Source organism: Quercus robur, chromosome 7 (assembly GCF_932294415.1).
Source record: "Quercus robur chromosome 7, dhQueRobu3.1, whole genome shotgun sequence".
Lineage (NCBI taxonomy): Eukaryota > Viridiplantae > Streptophyta > Magnoliopsida > Fagales > Fagaceae > Quercus > Quercus robur.
In genome coordinates, this window is record NC_065540.1 from 10506729 (window position 1) to 10526917 (window position 20189).

At 32.9% G+C, this 20189-nt stretch overlaps 1 non-coding gene across 1 annotated transcript; it reads right to left on the reverse strand.

Annotated features, from left to right (window-relative positions):
* Nucleotides 1–1953: 1953 nt before the first annotated feature.
* Nucleotides 1954–2052, reverse strand: LOC126693837 (small nucleolar RNA Z266). Its single transcript, XR_007645552.1, has one exon. It is a non-coding gene; the product is annotated as a small nucleolar RNA Z266 (small nucleolar RNA).
* Nucleotides 2053–20189: the final 18137 nt, after the last annotated feature.

Genomic DNA, 20189 nt, shown 5'->3' on the forward strand with positions numbered 1-20189 from the left:
AAAAAATTATTTAACATTTTTTAAATGCCAAAATTATAAATAATTAATTAATTACTCAAATTTAATTTTGTTTCTCTTTTTTTTGGGAAGAACATGAAGAACATGTTCATGTTCTTTGTGTTCTTCCCTATAATCAATCTTCAGCAACAACATCAAACCCAGCAACAACATCAAACCCACAACACAGCAGCCACCACCACCTAAAATCCAACAACACCACCACCGCCACCACTGCCAAATCCATACCCACAAACCCAAACCCACCAAAACCGAAACCCACACAACCCACTCACCGAATCCCACAACCCAAACCCAAAATCCATGCCGATCTGAGCAAACCCACGCCGATCTGAGCAAACCCAAACCCACCAAAATCGAAACCCACACAATCCACTCACCGAATCCCACAACCCAAACACCAATTCCCACAACCCAGTCACCGATTTCCATAACCCAACCACCAATTCATCGATTCCACAGCCCAGCAACCATCGTGACCCACACCTCAACCTCGACCACAAACGCCGATCTCCACCACAGATGCTGATCTCCACAAACAAACACCCTCCATCACGCCGATCCCCACAAACCCACACCCTCCATGCCGATCTGAGAGAGATGGTTCGAGACAGAGAAAAGAGAGAACAAACCCACCCATCACCGGCTCTCCCTTTACCGTTGCCACCCATCATCAATTCCAAAAACTCAAATATCTCCCATCGTTTTCTCTGGATCAAGAATCCATGGCATCCATTATTAAAACCTTGAAGATCTGCCCCTTGCTCTGCTCTTCGTTGGTCGAGGGAGAACCTGAAGTGCGAAAGGGCCGAGTCATTAGGCACAATGCAAGCTTGAAGAACATGTGTTTTTATTCTAGGCAAAGATCCAGAAGAATGGGTCTGAAGATGGGTAGTGGTGGAGGGTTGTTGAAGATGCGTTTGAGCATTCTTTTTAATTAAAAGAAAGTAAATTTTTTTGTTGGAAAGAAAATAATTTTTTTTTTAATTTTAATTAAATTTGAGTAATTAATTAATTATTTATAATTTTGGCATTTAAAAAATGTTAAATAATTTTTTTAATAATATTTTAATGCTCACGTCAGCCACGTCCAGTTTTCCCGTTAGTTTGGTGACGAAATAGTGCTTCAAGGACTAAAACGGAAAGCGTAAATTGGTTTTAGGGACTAAAAGTGGAAAAAATAAAATGTAGGGACTAAAATGGAAAAAGGTCAAAATGTAGGGACTAAAAGTGCAATTGCGCCTAAAACAATTAACAATGGCAACACCCATCAACATGGCCCAATATTTGATATGGTTAATTTTTTTTTAAACAAACACAAAAATAAAGAAAACCTCATCCCAACAAATTTAGTAGGATGGCCTATTAAATCAGGAGATTATTGACCTATTGTGAAGTAAGAAGTTTTCACTACTTTTACATTTCTATTCCGGTCAAAAATATATTTGTCCTTGCCTAACACACCCACAAATATGTTCGTCAAATTCATCAATCTTTCAACTATTAAAAAACTACAAAAGGAGTTTAAAAGGAAAAAAAAGGAACTTCAATTCTTCACAATCCCAATCCTTTCCATACTAAACAAACTTCAATTCAACAGGTTTTTCTTTTAAGGTCAAAAGAAACAAGCTTTCTTACAGGTACACGTAGAAGTTGTCCACATTTTGTGCAATATTGACTAAATTTACAAATGCGTAGGTTAGTTTGCCATTAGTCTAATCCCTTTCTTGGAGGTAAACATGAACACTAGTCTGTGGTTGGTCCTTGAGACAACAATCAACAAAACGATCCACAACGCAAAGCGTACTAAGAAAAACATGAATCGCTCTACAAATTAACTTCAAAAGCTCAACCAATCAATTTTCAAAGTGCATAAAAGCAAAAACAAAATAGAATGATTTAAAAAAAATAAATAAAACATGATCTCTCTTCTCAGATTGGCAACAAGTCAGACAATTATATATGCCTCAATAATTATGTTCAAAAAGGATTTCACCTTTCACACATCTAATTGAATCATCATTCTAGCCAATCCATTTTCCTTCACTGAAAATCAAAATCTAAAAAACCAAAAATTAAAATGTTTCCCCACCTTAAAATGAGACAAACTAAAAAATGTAGCAAGTTGGAGCTGAAAATAAGACCCACTATTTGAAACTATGAGGTTGCAAAAGAATGAGAAAAATAACAGATCCAATGGCAAAAATTTTAAGTCTTACAAAAATTAGTTCATACAAATCTAAAAACAAAAACATCAAGTTAGCTAAGGATCTAACTAGCGCAAAGCTAAAATAACTAAAAATTAAAATGTTTCCCCACCTTAAAAATGAGACAAACTTAAAAATGTACCAAGATGGAGCTGAAAATAAGACCCATTAGTTGAAACTCTATGAGGGTTCCAAAAAAAAATGAGAAAAATTACAGATCCAATGGTAAAAGAGACATGCCTCATGAAAAAAACCAAGCAAGGTGGGACAAAAAGGAGGACTCAAAAGGAAAACCCTAGAGAGAAACCCCAAACCAAAAATGGTAGACTTTGATTTAGCGCAGCTATGACTCAAAACGCTTCCATGGTAACTAAAGGAAGGCGATCTTAAGGGCTGCGCTTACAGTTTTTAAAAACTTCATGACCCAGAAAATAATTTTCTTCAAAAAAGAAACAACGCGAACAGTGTGAAAGTGTAAGAGAGAACAAGGTAAGGAAAAGTGTGAGTGAGAAACCCTAGCGAATGGTGTAAACTTGGACAGGAAGGGCAAATATATAGGCTGTAATGCTTTTTGGGATGACATATATGCCCTTGTATTTTTTCCAGAATGACAATCTAATATTTTGGGTTATGAGCTTTCTTTCTTTTCTCCTCTTTTTTTCTTTTGGTTGGGTTGGAGGCCTGTTAGATTTTGGGTTATTTGTTATTCGGGCTTTTGTTATGGGCTAGCCTAGTTTGAGTTCTGGACTGATATGGAGGGATTTGATAAATATGGTTGAGGTTGGGCTTAGTTCTTGTAAAAAAAACTGGAAAATGCTGTGAAGTGAGGCCGTGTTTTAGCATGAAGCCTGGAAAGCTGGCTTTACAAATACCTTGTTAAAAAAAAAAAAAGTTCAAAAGTTTTTGATTCTCACTTGGTGGTATCCTCCATCCTGTTTATGTGAAAAATAAGTAAAATGTGCTTTAATCATGTGATCGTATGGCGTTAGAGATATTAATGTTTAAGATTTCCAAATTTATTTTGGCCTCATGTACTTATAAAACAATTCATGTGATCCTAATCCTACTTGACAACCCCTCACTAGTTTAGTGTTGGCCTTTGGTTTGCTATGTCATTATTATTGTTGTGGTTGTAAAAGTGTTTTAGAGTTCTTTTTTTTTTTTTTTCTTTTTTTTCTTTTTTCATTTCACTCTTAAAAGTTTTTTTTTATTTCTATTTTAACATACCATCTTACGACTTACCTAACATCTCTTCTTTTATTTTAACACACAACACAATAAAATAATATAAAGTTATAAATAACCCAATTAAATCATATATCCCAACTCTCTCTCTTCTCTTCTACCTCTCTTCATCTTCGACTGTGTCTCTCTCAACCACCCACACCAACCACCTTAACCCAAACCCTTATCAACCCATCAGCTAGTTGCCATCCACCACCCAAACCTATATACATAGATCAATCCATCCACCGCCCACCACCAAAATCCATATCAACCTAACCACCATGAATAGCCACACAACCAGCGATCTCCACCACAACCTCTGTGACCCAAATCCACCGATCTCCACCACAACAATCCAACCAATCTATGAGAGAGAGAGAGATGAGAGATATAACAAAAAGGCTTTAACAATGCCTTAAACTTGCTACAATAAATACATTACTGTAGCATGGTTGTAAATTTTTTAAGTTTAGAATCCACCGAACCATCGCCATTGAGTCTCTGAGAAGGAGGGGGAAAAGTTCTAGAATAGTCAATTGAGGAAAAATCGGGTCAGTTTGACCCTTTTTTTGAATGATGTACTAAGTGTCCAAGTTCATATAAAAACTATTAGCTCAAAAACCTTTTTATTTTTTTAATGAGTAGTGAAGCCCATATAAAAATTAAGCCCAGGGATGCCCAGCTCATATATGCCTAACCTGAACCCACTTATTTGATATCCTAAGTTAAAGAGTCAGTAAGCCTGTGTAAAAACTCTTAAGCCCAGTAAGCATTTTAAACAAATAATTAGAAAGCCCTATACAAACTTTGTTTAAATCACACTTTGAACCTCAATTGTTTACAAAATCATATTTTAGCTTGTTTTAAAACGTTCTCAAAATTGCACTTCCTAAACTTTTTCATGCATTCGTGTGTTATATTATTTCATAGCAACCATTCAATCTTCATTGTTTTCATTTTATTGATGCAAAAAATTAGTTAATTTAATAAAATCAGAATGATGATCCCTCTTTTTTTCCCCTTCTAATTTACAGCTTGAAAAATGGAAGCAGTTGATTCAAGAAAGAGAAAGTTTGATGAAATGGAAGAGCAGTAAGTAGTTGATGAATCAAAATAGCACTTCTATCCTCGTTCTGTCATCTACCCTCAGTCATACTTGTGGCTTGTTATAAGTCAAGGAGAAGATTTACAGAATCAAACCTTTGTTGATGTGTGCCATCCAGTTGTAGACCGTCAATACTTTAGCAATATTCTAGAGAGTCAGTGTTTCACATGCAATATTCCAAAGATGCACAAGAAGTTCGTACATGCTATTAGAAACCAATGGTTGGTTTTGAAGGATGAGTCCATGGTTGTTTCTCTGCTGAATTTGATAACTAAGGAGGTGGTGCCGCTTTCGATGATGGAACACTTCCACATTTCTAATATCTGCCCCTTTCTTTAGCGCCGACTTATTCCACTAATGATTATTACGTATTTTTCTTTACCGTGTGACATTTGAATTCTTCTATTGCAAGCCTAGATATAGAGAATTCAAGAAACAATTGTTTGAGTCTGAGCGAGTAACTCAAATAGCTGCTACAACAGTTTTTGGAGGGAGTATTTATTTTCTGACTAAGTTAGATGCGGCACCAAAAATGCTCGGCAATCCTCCAAGATATGCGTTATTTAGTGCTTAGATCATAGGAACAGATCTGAGCCCATATGCTAACATTTTCGTTAGATCTTATCCACTTCGATGCTTTTGTGATCTTGAGTCCAAACTAGACTCACGTAATCTAACTTGAATTTGAAGAAGACATATTAATATATGTTAGAACATATTATAGGTTGATACCCATTATCTTGTCTAGGTCAATGTTTAAATTCAACAGTACTATAATGCATCACCTTGTATTACACATATATTTTGTAATATAGTTTTCTACTATTATTCCTAGGAATATATTAGACACAAATTAGATGGTTTCAGATCATTAATGACATTGACTTACGTCAGTAGTAGAATACACTTCTCTTGGTTATTCAACAATGGACTTGGTTTTGATATTTTGTCATTTTTGTTTGTTTGTTTTTTTTTTTTTTTTTTTTTAATAAATATTTGTGGAAAGAAACATGTGAATATTGTTAAGAAGGTAATTAGCATTATTATTTGAGTCAATGTTACTTTGGAAAACAAAATGATAAAGAAATACATTCTATTTTAATTGTGGTATAGTGTAAAGACAGTCAAAATTGGGAATTAATAGTGTTTTTCAAACAATATAATTAGTAGGCACTGTTTTCAAACTATATTTTTTACTAACATCTCGAGTTTAAAAGACTAGACTTAAGGCCTATAAATCGAGTCTCAAAGACTTGATTTCCATGGTCTGATCACGTTTAACGTGGCATTTTTTCCACGTGGCGACCATCTAGAAATCGAGTCTTCAAGACTCGATTTATAACCTCCTTACATATTCAGCCTCCTTACACTACAAACCATTCACCCCACCTTCTCATCAGACCAGACCACGCCACCACCGTGCGCGACCCAAGCAACACGACCCAAGTAGCGCGACCTAGGCCGCGCGACCCAAGCAACGCGACCTAGGCCGCGCGACCCAAGCAGTGCGACCTAAGTAGCGCGACCCAGGCATCAACCCGGCAAGGTGAGGTGAGCTCTCTCTCCTCGGATTCTTTCTTTCTCTAATCTGATGGGTTTTGGGGTTTTTATTTTTTTATCTGGATTTTAGGTGGTTGTTGGGGGTGGATTTGGTTGGATTTATGTTGAGTTATTGGATTAATGCTCGGATTTGTGGGTTGTATTTGATAGTGGTTGGTCTGTGCTTGTATTTGATGGTGGCTGATCTGTGTTTATGTTTTGTACTCCAACACTTGCGAAAATTTCATCTTTTCAGTTTGAAAGTTTTCTTTTCAGTCTGAAAATTTTACAGAACAAATCAATTATTTAAGCGTCAATATATAAATCAAGTTTCTAAGACTCGATTTCCAGGTGGACAAAGTGCCACCTCAGACCTAATTAGAACATGGAAACCGACCCTCAAAAACTCAATTTATAGCCCAAAATCGACCCTCTTAGACTCGAGATGTTAGTAAAATATATACTTTTGAAACCGTGCCTACTAATTATATTGTTTGAAAAACACTGTTAATTCCCAATTTTGGCCATGTAAAGACTGTAGAAGACACACGGTTGAAGTTTTTGTTGTGTTTCTTGTGAAGCAGATGAGAAAGTCATTGGTGAATGAGGTTGAGATAGGTGTGATGGATCCTAGGGAGATTGATTTTGAGTTCCAATGGAATCTAATATGGTAATTTTAATTCCAATTAGCTATATTTTAATTATTGTTACAGTTTTAAGTGAAAGAGACATGAATGAAAGAAATAGATGCTGACATTTTCATTAATTTACATCCACTTAGACTCAAGTCGGTCTCACATAAGCTTTTAGGTTAAAAAACGTGCTTGATAGTTTGTAGGTGAGCATGTGTATGCTTGTATAAACACAAAGAATATACAAAGCAAGGTTAGCTTAAACAACATGTATTAGGTAGTATTTTATGAAATGTCAAAAGGGAGATAGATAGTACCCATTTTAATTTTCAATTTGTAGCTGTTTCTTCTTATTTGAGGAAGACTATAAAAATATGTTAGGCCCCTAATCATTATCATGTCTAGGCTCAATGTTCAAGTACAATTATACTATAATGCATCACCTTGTATTACACCTATACTTTTTTTTAGAGAGTTTCAACATATAGTGTCCACTCTTGATAGTATGTCATTTACATAAACCAACAAAGTTGTAAATTTTGTACCTGCATTATGTATGAATAATGAATAATCTACTTTAGATTGCTTAAAACCTAGCTAGAGAATGGTTGCTGAAAGCTTAGCATACCATTGTCAAGATGTTTGTTTCAATCCATATAAGGACCTTCTCAACTTGCAAACCAGACTAGAACTAGTGCCATTGAAACTATGAGTCTATGACCACCAAAAGCCTCCTTGTTGTGAAAACCTGGGGGCAATTCTTCAAGGTCACCATATAAGAAGGCATTATTGACAACTTGCAAACCATACTAGAACTAGTGCCATTGAAACTATGACCACTAAAAGCCTCCTCCTTGTTGTGAAAACCAGGGGGCAAGGTCATATAGACTTCTTCTTCAAGTTTACCATGTAAGAAAGCATTACTGACATTAAATTAATGTAATGGACAATCTTTCACAGCAGTTAAGGACAAGAGAACTCTAACAGAAACAAACTTAGCCACTAGTAGCCCTTTATATATCATCATGAATTACACCTATACTTTTTTATCTGCTCTAATGGTAGCTCTTTATCATCAGACTAAGACACTGATAGGTTTTTGGTTTAAGCGAAAATTGAACCCCAGATCTCTCGTTTAACTATCAGAGATTTTATCAGTTAAGCTAACTGCAACTCATGTAATATACCTTGGTACTATTAGGCCTATGTCATTAAGTTTACATATATAAGTCTCTTATGCATATCTCTTACTATCTTACCAACCACAAACACAACCACTTCGCAAATTTCAATTCGACACACACATACACTTCCCTTCTAAAGCGCAGTCACAACACATCACAACCCACAAATCTATTCACCCTTAAACTCATGGTCCAAAGGACCTCCACGCTCCCTCCATGCGCCACCCTTGTAAAAAGTCGAAGCCTGCATTAGCCTATATGGAGCTCAAAATCCGCCAAACCATCGCCATTGAGTCTCTGAGGAGGAGGGGAAAGAGTTCTAGAATAGTCAATAGAGGAGAAACTGGGTCGGGTTGACCTATATTCTGAATGACGTACTAAGTGTCTAAGTCCATATAAAAACTATTAGCCCAAAAGCCTTTTTATTTTTTTAATCAGTAGTGAAGCCCATATAAAAGTTAAGCCTAGGGATGCCTGGCTTATATATGCCCAATCAGAATCCACTTATTTGACATCCTAAGTTAAAGAGTCAATAAGCCTGTGTAAAAACTTTTAAGCCTAGTAAGCCTTTTAAACAAACAATTAGAAAGTCCTATACAAACTTTGTTTAAATCACACTTTGACCCTCAATTGTTTACAAAATCATATTTTAGCTTATTTTAAAATGTTCTCAAAATTGCATTTCCTAAAATTTTTCATGCATTCGTGTGTTATATTATTTCATAGCAACCGTTCAATCTTCATTGTTTTCATTTTATTGATGCCAAAAATTAGTTAATTTAATAAAATCAGAATGATGATCCCTCTTTTTTTCCCTCTAATTTACAGCTTGAAAAATGGAAGCAGTTGGTTCAAGAAAGAGAAAGTGTGATGAAATAGAAGAGCAGCAAGCAGTTGATGAAGCACTACAGCTCTCCTATCCCCTTTTTGTCACCCACCCTCAGTCATACCCGTGGCTTGTTATAAGTCAAGGAGTAGATTTACAAAATCAAACTTTTGTTGATGTGTGCCATCTAGTTGTAGATAGTTAGTACTTTAGCAATATTCCAGAGAGTCAGTGTTTCACATGCAATATTCCAGAGATGCACAAGAAGTTCGTATGTGCTACTAAAAGCCAATGGTTGGTTTTGAAGGATGAGTCCATGTTTGTTTCTCTGCTAAATTTGATAACTAAGGAGGTGGCGCCACTTCCGATGATGGAACGCTGCCACATTTCTGATATCTGCCTCCTTTCCTCATTGTCGACTGATTTCACTGGTGATTGTTACGTATTTTTCATTCACCACGCAACATTTGAATTCTTCTATTGCAAGCCTAGAGATAGAGAATTCATGACTCAAAGAGTTGCTGCAACAGTTTTTTGAGGGAGTATTTATTTTTTGACTAAGTTAGATGTAGCACCAGAAATGCTTGGCCATCCTCCTAGATATGCGTTGTTTAGTGCTCAGATCGTAGGAACAGATCTGAGCACATATGCTAACATTTTTGTTAGATCTTATCCACTTTAATACTTTTGTGATCTTCAATCCACACTAGTCTCACGTAATCTAACATGAATTTGAGGAAGACTATTAATATATGTTAGAACATATTATAGGCCGATACCCATTATCTTTTTTAGGTCAATGTTTAAGTTCAACGGTACTATAATGCATCACCTTGTATTACACATATTTTGTAATATAGTTTTGTACCATTATTCCTAGGAATATATTAGATACAATTTAGATGGTTTCAAATCATTAGTGACATTGACATACTTCAATAGTTGAATACACTTCTCTTGGTTATTCCACAATGGACTTAGTTTTGATATTTTGTCATTTTTGTTATTTTTTTTATTATAAATATTTGTGGAAAGAAACATGTGAATATTGCTAAGAAGGTAATTAGCATTATTATTTGAGTCAATGTTACTTTGGAAAACAAAAAGATAAAGAAATACATTCTATTTTAATTGTGGTATAGTGTAAAGACTGTGGAAGACACTCGGGTGAAGTTTTTGTTGTGATTCTTGTGAAGCAAATGAGAAAGTCATTGATAAATGAGGTTGAGATAGGTGTGATGGATCTAGGGATATTGATTTTGAGTTCCAATGGAAGCTAATATGGTAATTTTAATTCCAGTTGGCTATATTTTAATTTTTATTACAGTTTTAAGTGAAAGAGGCATGAATGAGAGAAATAGATGCCGACATTTTCATTAATTTACATCCACTTAGACTCAAGTTGGTCTCACATAAGCTTTTAGGTTAAAAAATGTGCTTGATAATGTGTAGGTGAACATGTGTATGCTTGTATAAACATAGAGAATATACAAAGCAAGATTAGCTTAAACAACATATATTAGGTAGTATTTTATGAAATGTCAAAAGGGAGATAGATACCACCCATTTTAATTTTCAATTTGTAGCTGCTTCTTCTTGTTTGAGGAAGGCTATAAAAATATGTTAGGCCCATACCCATTATCATGTCTAGGCTCAATGTTCAAGTAAAACTATACTATAATGCATCACCTTGTATTACACCTATACTTTTTTTAGAGAGAGATTCAACTTATGATATCTGCTCCTGATGATAGCTCTTTATCATCTTGTATTACATCTATACTTTTTTTTAGAGAGTTTCAACATATAACGTCCGCTCTTGATAGTATGTCATTTACATAAACCAACAAAGCCGTAAATTTTGTGCCTACATAATGTATGAACAATGAATAATCTACTTTAGATTGCTTAAAATCTAGCTGGAGAATGGTTGCTGAAAGCTTAGCATACCATTGTCAAGATGCTTGTTTCAATCCATATAAGGACCTTCTCAACTTGCAAACCAGACTAGAACTAGTGTCATTGAAACTATGATCACCAAAAGCCTCCTCCTTGTTGTGAAAACCTAGGGGCAATTCCTTAAGGTCACCATATAAAAAGGCATTATTGACAACTTGCAAACCAGACTAGAACTAGTGCCATTGAAACTATAACCACCAAAAGCCTCCTCCTTATTGTGAAATTCAGGGGGCAAGGTCATATAGACCTCTTCTTCAAGTTTACCATGTAAGAAGGCATTACTGACATCAAGTTGATGCAATGGACAATCTTTCATAGCAGCTAAGGACAAGAGAAATCTAACAGAAACAGACTTAGCCACTAGTAGCTCTTTATATATTATCGTGAATTACACCTATACCTGGGGGCAAGGTCATATAGACCTCTTCTTCAAGTTTACCATATAAGAAGACATTACTGACATCAAGTTGATGCAATGGACAATCTTTCACAGCAGCTAAGGACAAAAGAACTATAATAGAAACAAACTTAGTCACTAGTAGCTCTTTATATATCATCGTGAATTACACCTATACTTTTTTGTTTGCTTCCGATGGTAGTTCTTTATCAACAGACTAAGACACCGATTGGCTTTTGGTGTAAGCGAGAATTAAATCCCAGATCTCTCATTCAATCATTAGAGATTTTATCAATTAAGTTAGCTGCAACTCAAGTAATATACCTTGGTACTATTAGGCCTATGTCTTTAAGTTTACATATATAAGTCTCTTATGCATAGTTTTAATGTGAAATAAAGAACAAGAGAAAATTTTTTGTGGTTCGACCTAATGATTTTCGTTTACAATGAAAAGTTTTGTTTGACTACATCTTTAATACCTTAAATTGTGTTTTACAATAAATCCGATATAAGGTATGTATCGTAGCTAACCCTAAACAAATCATTTGGTGTTAGGATAAAAAATACATGTACAATAACTACATGAACACACAAACTTACAATAAATTTGGGCATCTTAAGGCATATATCTTTAACATATTTGTGGTCACACAATTTGTTTAAATGACTTAATTGTTATATACATAAACAATAATATTAATTTATTAAATACCACGCAATGGGTTTTAGGAGAATATTCCTCCAAACTTGTTTTGAGAAAAGCTTTATGTCATTCATTAATTATTTTGTTTGGCTTTCTAGAAAATTTAAGAGATATCAAATCACATATAAATACACAAGCTTAAAGATATTTAGAAATTGACATTTTTTTCATATTATTTTTACGTCTTTGTTAAGAAATTTCGATGAGATGATGGTTACTTCTAAGTTTTTATTTTTTATTTTCTATTCTCTAAATTTTGGGCAAACCATTTTAACTAGTGGGGTGTGATACAAGAAGATATCTCATGTATCATATATATCTTATGTATCATGTTTATAACTTTAAGCAATGTTATACCACTCGACAACTTTTAATGATGTTAATATTTAAAAAATATCATTATTGGATTAAATGTCATCAATATTTATAATGTGCATACCAAATCTTATGTCAGTTGGATATTATTTGCTATTTGGTCAATAACTCATCTTTTATACATAATTTTATAATACAAAAGGTTGAACATAATTTTAAACATTTTACAGATGAAATAGTTATTGATCCCCAATTATTTTAAAATTTTACAAGTATGAATAATATAAAAATAAGATGTAATCTAAAAGTGAATTTGCAAAAATTCACATTTGATAAAAAAAAATATATTATATATATCCAATAGATAATATAATTTGTTTATGATTCCAATAGATAATATAATTTGTTTATAATGCTTGCTTAACAACATTAAGGGTGAGTTTGGATATAACATTTATGTCCGTGTGTTTTTAGTGGGTTTTATGTATTGTTTATGAGGCCTAAAAGTACTTTTTTCAGCAAAAACAACTTTAAAACTGGGTCCTACAGCACTATTCACACCTTTAAAAATTATTTTGTTATAATATTTTTAGTTTTTAGATTTCAATTTTCAACAATAAGCGATATCCAAATAGATCCTTATAAGAGCATCAGCATCCCGAAATTCCAATTCTACTTTATTTTACCATTTCAAAAAGTCACTTTATCATTATACCATACCATTTTACAATACTTCCAGCATCTCAGACTTTTATATTTCTATTCTACTCATTAAAATAATATATCTACATAATAAAATAATATATCCCGAAACCCAAATAAAAACAAAAACCCAAATCACCACCTACTACCATCACGACGACGACTAACCATCAACCCATCAACCCATCACCGATCCCAAACCCATCAACCCATCAACAACCACAGCACCGATCAAACCCATCACCGATCCAAACCCATTAGCACCGATCAAAAAAACCCAGCCATGGCACCAAAAAAAACCCACCATGAACAACCATCAACCAATCAAACCCACCACAACACTGGGAACAACCATCAGCCACGAACAAACCCACGAACCCACGAACAAGCAAACCCATGATCAACCAAGCAAACCCACCGGGAAGAAGCAAACCTACGAACAACCATCAACTAGCCACGAACAACCCACCAAGAAAACAACCCAGCCACCACCAAGCAAACCCACCACAACATCGGCCAACAACTACCAAGAAAAACCCACAAAAAACCACCAGCGATCTTGCTGTTGTTGATCTAGAAATCCATCAACCATGGCAGCAAGCCACCACGCCAACAGATAGAGAAGAGGGAGATGGAGAGAAAATAGAGAAGTGAGTTAGACAGAGAAGACCAAATAAAATATTGATTTTGGTTTTAGAATTGTGCTACAGTGCAATTTTATATTTAGAATTGTACTGTAGCAGTATTGTAAAAAAATTTGCAATACTTGGGTTTAACATTCCCTGATGAAGATCATTTTAAGGCTTGAAATGCCAAATTCTCCTTACATTTGGCGTTGGCATTCCCCAATGCTAATGCTTTAATCTCATATCAGTTTCCGGGCGGCATTTCAGGGTAATTAACCCTGATTTTCAAACATTATAATTAGTAGGCTACATTTTCAAATTATATTTTTTACTAGCATCTCGAGGCTAAGAGACTTGATTTTGGACTATAAATCGAGTTTTTGAGGGTCGGTTTTCATGTTCTGATCGAGTCTGAGTTGGCACTTTTTTCACGTGGCGTCTACTTGTAAATCAAGTTTCTAAGACTTGATTTACATCTATATTACATTTACAGTAAAAAGAAAAAAACCTTTACACTTTACACCTTCTCATCTTAACAACAAAGAAAACCACAACGACAACAGCAATTCTGAAAATATGTGTTCATTAGAGAAAAAAAAAAAAAAAAACCTCAGAAACAGAAACATGGGTTGCAGTGAGAGAGGCCTGGGTCTCGCGCGGCCGGGGTCGCGCTGCGGCCTGGGTCGGCTTGAGCTTGCATCTCCATTTCTTCTTCTTCTTCTTCTCTCTCTCTCTCTTTCTTTCTTTTTTTCTTTCTTTTCATGTTTTTGCTGTTTCTACATTTTGGATCTTCTGAGTATGAATGTTTGTAATTATTATTTTTGGGTTAGAAATCGAGTCTTAGAGACTCGATTTCCAGGTAGATGTCACGTGGAAAAAATACCACATCAGACGTAATCAACCCATGAAAATTGAGTCTCAAAAACTCGATTTATAGGCCCTAAATCGAGTCTCTTAGACTAGAGATGCTAGTAAAAAATATAGTTTGAAAACGTAGCTTACTAATTATAATGTTTAAAAATCAGGATTAATTACCTTGAAATGCCGTTTCCGAGCAGATTGTAAACTTTTGGCGGTCAAGATTAACACGTGGCACCTAAAATATGGACGGAATTCCCCCTTGGAAATACAAGGATGATCATGAAATGACAATCTGTCATACATTGGAATCCTAGGCCTAGGTAATGATGAAAATGTGGCGTGCAACACAAATTAAAATCAACCATAAATAGTAATTTAAGAAGTGTCCTCTAAATAACCAGCATCCATCAAAAAAATGTGCGCTAAAGGAGGGCACAAAGCCCCTGAAACACAATTATGTAACCCTAATTACAGAGATTATGAATAGCAAATAAACCGTGCATGCACCCAAAAAGAACAACACAAAGAAAAAGTCTTTGGTTAGCCTCCATAGTAGACTTAATTTTGCAAGGAAAGACTTCTAAGAAATGTGTGGAAAGTGCATCCACACTTATGTTTGAATCATATTCAATATTAATCGACACAAATGCTCCTGATAATCATATTCAATATTAATCCACACAAATGCTGATTGATTTTTTGGTTTAGGTAGGTACCGAATTCCAAATCTCTTATTTTACAATAAAATACTTTACAATTTAAGTTAACTGAATTTTTTTTTTTTTTGAAACTATTGAAACTCACCTTTAATGTGTTAATCTTTTCTATAATATTACTCCACATCAGCTATAAAATATATGACAGTTATAGAATCTATGTAATAATATTGGGAAACAATTTAGCTGCTTGTCTAATTTAAGCCCGGCAAAAATGGAAAGGTTCTTTAATCTGGATTATTTAGGGCTGTTTGGTAGGGTGTTTTGAGTAACAGTTTTCAATATTTAAATAACATTACACGTATTTTCACACACTTTTTCACCTATACATATTTCCAAAAATTACAAACAATATTGCCACACTTTTTGTTGTCTCTTTTCAAACCCTCTGGCTATGATGATAGGAGGCACAAATAAATCATCCACCATTTTCTTTCTAAAATGGTGGATGATTTTTGAGTTTATCTGACTGATTAGTCAGTGGAAAAGCTGACAATTAAGAATCTTAATTATCATTTGTCAACTTCAATTATAGCAAAGTCAAGCTCTTAATTGAAAAAAATTAATACGAAAATTCTATTATGTTTAGCTACTACTACACAGTTAACATTTGTGAGTACTTTTCTTTGTCCTGCTTTGCTATACCTTTTCGCTCCAGCATTATCTTCCTAAAACGGTGTTTGATTTTGGTTTTAATTCGAATGATTAGTCGGTGGAAACTTTTACAATTAAGAATGTTATCATTTGTCAACTTCAATTATAGCAAGTCAAGCCATTAATTGAAAAAAATCAATACGGCAAGTATCAAGTAAGACTCAAATTAAGTGGAAGACTAGGTTAGAAAATTACTCCACTGGGTTTTCTGGACTATGCATATATACTTTTGTTAGTTATTACAACGGCACAAGAATAAAACATTGTTAAAAAACAACCCCTAATGATGCCAAACACGTAGTTTGGCCAATAAAAAGATTAGAAAGAAAGGTAAAAACTAGAAAGAAGTGTCCACTAATGCCGTAGCTATCAATCAAGGACACACAAACTATGACGATAATTCTAAGTCATTGCAAAATATTATCTTTGCTACATTTATGGTATTGAATGGGATAGATCATGATAGATGCGTAGACGAGTACAGTACTAAATGCATGACTTTGTGCTCTCTGTAGTTGCAAAGAAACTCTGCCTATAAACGAAGCTACATAAATATGAATATTTGCCAGCTAACTTGGAGTAGGATGGCTTGTGTGGAAGACAGACTTTTTGAGTCTTCTTGACTGGTTTTTCTTTTTCAACATAATCACGTAGAATGTTTGTGTCCAATTCCGAAATGCTTTGCTACATGTGCTATTACAAATTTCTAAGAAAGCACGCTGATAAGAGAAGGGACTTGCATCTCTGTCCAATGCCTGCAATGCATGTCTTTTTCTCCATTGCGACGATGACTTGTGGTCAAAACAGCGTACCCAAAATTTGTCCTAATTAAATCATTATATATATCATGTGTCGTGGAAATTTATTGGGTGGAGGTCCGGAAACACAGCTTCCTATCTCTTCTTATTTGAAGAGTGGGCCCCACTCGTAGAATCCACCATAAAGCTCACCTCTTATGTGAGAGGAGGGAGTAATGTTACGAATTACACAATAACTATTCATGTATCATATGCATGTATCTTCTCTTTCATCGTATGTTTTTTTTTTTTGGTAGAAAGGAACTTCATTAATGAAAAGAACTAAGGGAACAAGGCAGCTCAGAAGTGTATCTGCTATGATACCATCATATGTTTTACACTCTTACAATATGTATGTTTCACGCAACTATAGAATTCACACAGTAGAATCAACTCAAAACATTTTGAGGTTAGGACGAAAAATTTTAGTAAGGTTTTTAAAATATTTAATTTCAATTATATATTATTATTTTTGACTTTAACTTTATATATTATATATCATTTTTTCCGTTTTGTATTGTTTTTGAGATATAAAATTGCTAATAGTATTAATAAAATTTTGTCTTTTTCTCAATTTTTTTTCTAAGATTATTTGTCTTCCCATTCTCTCTCGAAAAAAAAAAACAAAACAAAACAAAGTTCGCTTTCTCCTCTCCTCTGTCTCCACCCTTTGTAGGGTATTTTTTGTTATTTTTTTATTTGGATATAAAATTTGACATTACAATTTAGTCCAAACCATGGCAAAGTGAAAGTGAAATTCGCTTAAACTACATTAAAATAGTATTGTATAGTTTCTTTTAAAATTTATAAAGGAATTAATTTATTATTCATACGAAAAGAAGTATTGCTTTTAGAATATATATATATAAAATAATTTTTGTTTGGTCTACACGTTTTACTTTTTTGACAATTATCATTTTTATTTTTTAATCTCCAAATCCTACTATTGTTATATATTTCTTTAGACTTATTCAATCCATGTCTATCTGGGTACGTGTGACAGAAGTAAATTTGTTTACTGTAGCTCTAAACTAGGTCAGTCATGGATCCCTATGTATTTGACTCAGGGAACTATACAGAAACACCATCATCGACACATTCACATTTATTACTGAGTAAAGGGATGAGTGATCAAAATTTCTTTGACGTACTTTGATATATATTCTTAAGAGCACCAATATTTTCTTTTCATTATTGTCTTCAAAAATGATTCTTAAAGCTTGGATATTCTCTAGGGATGGGGTGGCTGGGATTAGTGTCTAAGGTTTAACTATTCTTAAAACAAAACAAAATGGAAAAAAAAAAAAAAAAAAAAAAAAAAAAAAAAAAAAAAAAAAAAAAAACCTTCATGAACTGTGAGTCAAACACTTATTTTCTACCTAAGATAGAATTTGAACTTTCATAAAAATTTTTCTTTATCATCATCTTAAGACGCCACTTAATTAAAATCAAGACACATATTTGAATGATATAATTGATCATGAATGAAAATCCTATTTTTCAGTACTCTTAGAGTTCCACTTTTACTACGGTAACTGCAATATGCTATGTGTGATTTTTTTTTTTCCTTAATTTAAACTTTTATAACTTTATAAAGAAAAAAGGGATGCGTGAGCATGATATGCTATGTTGATGGAGCATAATGAAACTCAAAGTAAAACACTAATATAATGGAACAAATGATTTTTGCTCTACAAATAACTCTTTTAACCAACATTTCCCCACCGTCCATTTTTGTTACATTGTCATTATCAATTTAGATGGAAGGACTACATTACTCTAAGTAAAAAAAATTAAATAAAAAATCTAATAATGAAGACAATGCTTTTCAAATTTGGGGATCATATTGAAATTATATAATTATATTCTAAAATTTAGGCTTTCTAAGTCATGGTTATTTTTCCATGCGATAAATGTTTACATTCTTCTTGCGCTAAGTAACTGGAAATATTTATTAAAGATACGGATAAATTACATAATTTATCTATTGTATAATTTGGAGTGGTTTAAAATTATACCCTAAATTTAAAAAAGTTTCAATTAAAACAATGATCTTTTTAAATTGATTTAATTTGCGCCCTCCCGAAGTTATTACTAATTAAAAGTAATAGAAATTTAGATAAGTTAAGATTAAAAATTTATCTAAACTTTATAAAAATTTTAAAGACTTTGGTAATTACATAAATTTTATAAAATTTGGGTTGATTTTAAATTAAAACCTAAAATTTAATAGTTTTAATCAAAAGCATAGATTTTTTAACCCCCCCCCCCCCCGCCGTCCACACACACACACAAGTCACTATTACTTAAAAGTAACAGAAATTCACATTGGTTGCAATTTTAAAATCTATTTAGACTTTCAAATCGATCCTTATATTTATAAATTATAAGGCACTTGGTATTTCATTTGGAGTTGTTATTATTATTATCATTAGATAATTTAATAATTGAGGAAGGGAGGATATTTGAACCCTAAATATCTCATTTAGAAATGACAGGAGGTACAACTAGTTGAGTAACAAAACTCTTGGTAAAATTATAAGATTATATAATTATTATTACTAAAAAAATTCAAAATAAAATTATATATTATATAAGCCCATGACCATCTCATATCATATAATATATAATAAAAAAATGTTGTAAAATTGTGATTGTGCCAAATGGATGTCTTCTCAATTTTTAATTATTATTCCTCTTTTTTTTCTTCTTCTTATGTAATGTGACACACATGAAGTACGATTGTCAACATAATTGATATATGTGAAACTCTATAGCAAAAATTTCAAAAAGTTTGAAAAATACTACTATGATAAAAATTTTACTATCAAGAGTTTCTAGAAATTTAAAAGAAGTTTTATTATTTATTTTAATAATCTACCTTAAATTTAGGTCTCACATGCTATGGTTGCGCTATATGACTAATCACTCAATTAAGTGTTACAAAGTTATTTATATGACATTATTTTTTTAATAAAATCTATGACAGAATTTGTCATATAACTCCTTATAAGTACATTAAAACTATATATGTACTTACATATTTTTCTTTCAATAACACTTTATCACTAAAGTTTTAGAAAAATCAAGTAATACTCCAAATAAAATTCAATAACAAAAGTTTCAAAAAATTTAAAATAAGTTGCATTTTTTAATTTAAATTATTTTATAATCTATTATTATAGAAACTTGATCTTATATGATGATATTTCTTCATAATGTAATTCAAAGCAATTTTTGTTCTTTTGTTTCAAAGTGTATTTTATTATTATTATTATTTCTATTTACATATGATTTTATATATATATATTGTGACATAATGCTAGTCAAGAGACTAAAAATATATTTTTTAGTTATATATTTTATCCATTACATTTTTCTATTGTCTACTTGATTTAATAGCAGTAGAATTCCCATTTAGTTTTGTACATTGGATTAAGTATAGATCTTCAAGAAAGAGGCTTATCAAGTTACATATTCTAGTTCCTCTCAAAAAATAAACAAGTTACATAGCCTATTACTCTTGGTATATCATTGTAAAGCAAGACTTATACGGAACAAGATCTTCTCCAATCTTGTCCACTTTGTTGTCTATTTTATGGTTCAAATTTTATGTTTCAGATCTAACAATATATGGATTATCATATCATTTTAAATTTTGAATGATATGGTAGACTGTACATCTTTAAATAGAATTATAAAATGAACAAAATTAATAAAA